This window comes from Antechinus flavipes, chromosome X (assembly GCF_016432865.1).
Source record: "Antechinus flavipes isolate AdamAnt ecotype Samford, QLD, Australia chromosome X, AdamAnt_v2, whole genome shotgun sequence".
NCBI classification, from domain to species: domain Eukaryota; kingdom Metazoa; phylum Chordata; class Mammalia; order Dasyuromorphia; family Dasyuridae; genus Antechinus; species Antechinus flavipes.
This window is the reverse complement of record NC_067404.1, coordinates 14,785,328-14,791,327: the sequence shown is the minus strand read 5'-3', so window position 1 is coordinate 14,791,327 and position 6,000 is coordinate 14,785,328.

The window sequence follows — 6,000 nt, the reverse complement described above, 5'->3', positions numbered from 1 at the left end:
GTGGTAGCACAGAAAAGCATCTTCGGTCCTCTGGTTGGTCATTCAGTTGACAGTTTTTTATACATTTTTTGGTTCTGCCCACTTGATGTCTTCCCAGGTTTCTCTGAACCCATACAAGTGGGAAACTCCATTTGTAAGAAAATCTGAATTTTACACCATCATTTCTTAAATGTTTTTGAACTTTCATTGGAACTAGGAGTCAAATTTCATTGATGAGCAGTTTTTGATCCATTAGTTTTTCAAATCGGGACATTTGCTGTTGGAGCTTTTCCCAGTTGGCAGAATTTTCAAGTTGTCTTTTAGCAATTACATCTCACTTAGACTAGGTGGTTTGGTATAATCTGATTTGTAAACAGCTTGATCTCCATCTGTCAGGAATCTCTTACTCTTTCTTACACTTTAAGGTGTGGTCCAGAAATCCAAATTCTATTCTTAGAGCCAAGTGGCACTGGCCCTGGCATCAGCAGTACACATGTTCAAATCCAGCCTCAGACCTGTACCCTATTGGTTCCCTTCTACTACATTGTACATACTTGTTCCTTGCCGCTGAGATTGTATTCTCTGATCAGTTGTGTGTCCTGTACTCTTATTCTGTGTTGTCTAATCTTACTGCCACTTCTAGCTCTTGACATTTCCTAGAGCTTAGGACTTTTTAAACTTTAAATTCTATCAATAGTGACCCCCATACAAGTCATTTATCCCCGTTTGCCTCAGTTTCTTTTGCAAAAAGTCCTGGAAATCATCTTGCCGAGAATACCCCAATTGAGCTCACTGGGAGGGAGATCAATCTTGTGTCCCTTACAGCCCCAGGTCGTCTTCAAAAGGCCAGCACACCCTATACCTCTTGAGCACTAAAAATAGCACTATTTTATTGGCTATTCTACATGGCCAGATGCTCTCACCAGAACACAGCCAAGCTTGAGTCTTTGCTACCAGATATTTGGGGATACCCGAACCAAGATGAAGATTGTTCCTAGTCAGTAAGGAGACACTTTAAGAAGAAAAGCCAGACACAGGTGGAGCTAGAGGTGATGGGAGCAAGGAGTAAAATGTAGCTGCTTTGCTGGTATTCTGGTTCCCGAATCATTAGCCACATGATTCTGGCCCCCTGGCAGGCCTTTCACCTTATTGTCAGAACTGTCTTTGATGGGGATCAAGACTTGAGCCTTCCAATAAGAAAAGAGATGTATGTAATGAGGAAACCATTCTTTGCAGATAATAGGTACCAATAAGTGCTCCTGGATAGGTCCAGTGAATATAATAAATGTGACACTACCTAAACTAATCTGTTTAGTGGTATACCAGTCAGACTCCCAAGAAACTATTTTACTGACCTAAAAAAAAATAATTCATCTGGAACAACAAAAGGTCAAGAATTTCAAAGGAATTAAAGAAAAGAAAATCAAGTGAAGGTGGCCTAGCTGTACCAGATCTAAAATAGCAAGACACCAAAACCATTTACTTTAATAATCTAGTGTTTGGCAAAGACCACAGCTTTTGGGATAAGAATTCACTGACAAAAACTGGGAAAATTGGAAACTGGTATGGCAGAAACCTAACCTTGACCCACACCTGATAAGGTCAAAATGGGTTCATGATGTAGACAAAGAGTGATGTAAATGGAACATACCTCATCTATAGAGGAGAAAGGAATTTTGTGACCAAAGAACTAGAGACCATTATTGATCATAAAATAATTTTGATTATATTAAGTTTAAAAGTTTGTACAAACAAAACTAATGCAGACAAGATTACAAGGGAAGCAATAAACTGAAGAAAAAATTATGCCCAAGGGTTTTCACAAAGGTTTTCATAAAAATTTCTAAAATAGATATAGAGAATTGACTTAAATTTATAAGAATTCAAGCCATTCTTCAATTGATAAATGGTCAAAGGATATGAATGATTTTCAGATGAAGAAATTTAAAAACCAAATGCTCTAAATTATTCATCAGAAGTGCAAATTAAGACAACTCTGAGATACTTCTCAGATTAGCTAAGATGACAGGAAAACGATGAATGTTGGAGGGGATGTGGGAAAACTGGGATGCTAATATATTGGTGGTGAACTGAATGAATCCAACCATTCTGGAGAGCAATATGGAACTATGCTCAAAAAGTTGTCAAACTTGACCCAGTTACTACTACTGGGCTTATATCCCAAAGACATGTTAAAGGAGGGAAAGGGACCCACATGTGCAAAAATGTGGCAACCCTCTGTAGTGACCAGAAACTGGAAACTGAATCGATGTCCATGAATTGGAGAATTGTTGAATAAATTGTGGTATATGAATGTTATGGAATATTATTCTGTAAGAAATGACCAGCAGGATGATTTCAGAGAACTGATGGTGAGTGAAATGAGCAGGGCCAGATCATTATATACTTCAACAACAATACTATACGATGATCAATTCTGATGGATGTGGCTCTCTTCAACCAATGAGATGAATCAAATCAGTTTCAATTGTTCAGTGATGAAGAGAGCCATCTACACCCAGACAAAGAACTGTGGAAACTGAGTGTGGTTCACGACATAGCATTTTCACTCTTCGTTGTTGTTTGCTTGCATTTTTGTTTTCCTTCTCAGGTTTTTTTTCCCTTCTTTCTTTCTAGATCTGATCTTTCTTGTGCCACAAGATAACTGTATACATATGTATTTAACATATATTTTAACATTTAACATGTATGAGACTACCTACCCTCTAGAGTGGGGGGAAGGAGCGGGAAGTTTGGAACAGAAATCACCCATGATATATATATATATATAAAGAGACCAGCCTTCTCTGCTCGATTCTTCCAATAGTCAGCATGTCAGCTGCAAGAGGTGCTGAGATGGCTGCTTAGGCCATTTCTCATAAAAGAAATAACCCCATCAGCTAGAAATGGAGGGAAAGGAAGTTTGCACCAGTTGGATTCCAGGGCAGAGGTTCTTAAGCCTGTTAGGTGTTATGTACTTTGACAGTCTAGTGAAGCCTGTGGGCCACTTTTTAGGACTTTTTTAAATGCATAAAACACCTAGGATTATGGAGAAAACTAAAACTCAAAAGGAGAGGTTAAAAAGTTGAAGCTAAGAAAATGAACTAATAAAACTGAATTGGTTTTATGAAAAAAACCAAGAAAATTAACTTTTGGTTAATTTGATCAGAAAAAAAGGAAAGAAAAAAGCAAATCACAAGCCTGATCTCCACTGCTTACTGCTTGACTACAGACAAGTAGCTAAAACTCCTTGGACCTCAGTTTCCAGCTCTATAAAATTAAGCCTCTGGGATCTTTCCCACTCTAAAGCTATGAACTAATATCTTGATGAGGAGAATGTTCTCTTTGGAGACTTGGGCCCTGATTGGGGGGGGGGGCAAATAAAATCTAGCCTGAACTTTTTTAAGGCCTGCCAAATACTAGAGGAGCATAGGGATGGCCTTAGAGGCCATCTAGTACCATTCCCTCCTTATGTTGCATTTGAAGAAAATGAGACCCAGAGAGCTGACACATAGGTATAGATGTCTGAGGTTGGGTTTGAACTTGAGCCTTCCTGTATTCTCTGAGGCTTTAATCATTATTACACCTGCCTATGAAAGGGGACTTAGGTTAAGCATGATCCTGAATGAAAAAATAAAGACAATTCAATGAATTGCCAGGATTTCAGGATTTTGTTGCAAAAAGACCTGAACTTAATAGAAAATTTGACATATGAGATCCAAGAGAAACATCAAAGATTAATTTCAAGGGACAAAACTATGCTTTATATGTGAAAATGTAAACCATATATCAAGATTGTGGGTAAGTTCGAAAGACTGAGGTAGAGATGAGTATGATGTGATTCTAAAAAGCAAAATTTTATATGTGCCAAAATGTGTGTGGCAGCCCTTTTCGTAGTGGCAAGAAACTGGAAATTGAATGGATGCCCATCGATTGGAGAATGGCTGAATAACTGATGTTAAGTGAAATGAGCAGAACCAGGAGATCATTATACACGGCAACAAGATTATACGATGCTCGATTCTGATGGACGTGGCTCTTTTCAATAATGAGATGATTCAGACCAGTTCCACTTGTTCAGTGATGAAGACAGCCATCTACACCCAGGGAGAGAACCGTGGGAACTGAGTTTGGTTCACAACACAGCATTTTCACTCTTTATGTTGTTGTTTGCTTACATTTTATTTTGTTTCTCTTTTTTTTTTCTTGTGTGGCATGATAATTGTATAAATATGTATACATATATTTAACATACATATATATTATTTAACTACTTGTCATCTAGGGGAGGGCATGGGGAAAGGGGGGGAAATTGGAACACAGGGCTTTGCAAGGGCTAATCCTGATGTTGAAGAATTGTCCATATGTTTTGAAAAATAAAAAGACTTAATAAAAAAATCAAAAGCAAAATCATGTAAGAAAAGGTACAAATAAAATGTAATCAATTCATACTAATTATTAGAATATTAGAAGTGAGAGTAAGAACTGACAGAGAAATTAGATGGGGGAGGAGGGTTGGAAGTTCTAGAATTCTACTCACATCAGGCATGGGTTAAAGAGGGAACAAGACATATCTAGAAGGGTATAAAAGTCTAAATTAAGAAATAAGGGAGGGGGAGGAAATAGGATAAGCCGCAGTGGTTCTCCGACTTTTGTTTTCAGCATCTTTATCCTATTAAAAGTTATTGAGTTTTTGTTTATCTGGATTCTATTTATAGACATTTACCCTATTGGAAATAAAAACTATTTTTGAATTTGTAGGCCCTCTAAAAGGGTTTCAGAGATCCCCAGGATTCTCTAGACCATATTTTGAGAACCACTGGGATAAGGGGACATAGGAGATATAGATTAATGGGAATGGGATAGAGAGGGAAAATATGGGGAGAAGATAAGGGAGGGATCCTGGGGGAGAGGGGAGGCTAAGTATCAGCAAGGCAAGGTAGCCAATAGAAATAAAGCAGGGGTTGAAAGCAAGTTACAAATAAAATAATGATCAGGAACAGAAGCCATTAGGGAAAAATAAGCAAGGGTAATATAATCATTGATTTCCAAGTTAAAAGAGGTTCAATCAAAAGAAAAAATAGGGACTCTATATTAGCCATGGAAATATGATTTACACTATTTAAAAAAACTAGATAGCATAGGGTTGGGATATTGCTGTGCTGTAGAAAATCAAAAGTTGGTGGATTTAGAAAAATATGGAAAGATCTAAGAATGATGACAAGCATTGTAGCATGTGTATGGACAGAACTCGTCTCTGGCGTTACATAGATGTATGTGCGTATACACGTGTGGACATATGTGTGTAATTGGAAGCATCTGTATCTGTGTGTATGTACATACATACATCTATGCCTATGGATGTATAGAAAAATATATTTCTGCTTAACTGTAACCTGTTTGGGGAAGGTGGGGAGGGGGGAAGAAAAAGGGCAAAAAATAAAGTAAAAAGCGTCCAGCAGAAAACAAAAGAAAACCTGCAAAGAAGCCAAGGTGGACAATTCCGAATACAATGTGTAATATTTATTATATGTTTTCTTGAAATGGAAATTGTTTCATGTTTTGAATCCTCTCATGTTCTGCTTAAGTAGGACTTTTTTTTTTCTTTTTTTTCATCTCTTCTTTGTATTTAAGTTTGAAATAAATTTGTGTTTTCCCCTTGGACTTAGCAGAGGATCTTTCACCTACTTTACTAGCCTGGGTAACAGGGTACCCCTTTTTTACTCACCCATGCCCTACATCCATCTAGACCCCTTAATGGATATTAAGCCACCACCCCGTTGCTCTTATATATTTCTTGGACTCCTCTTGTCCCTGCTGATTGGGCAGAGACAGGAATTCCATAAAGGTGTGAAAATGAAGGCTGGGCTGAGATGTTTAGGCCGCTGAAGGAAAGGCCCCTTTCCCTCCACACGAGCCGGGCTGTGGCTTCCTCCATTCTCTTCAGATTATAGCAGGATGGAGCACACAAACCCACCTTAGATTGTTGGAGTATCATTATGGGACCTGGGATCAGCATCC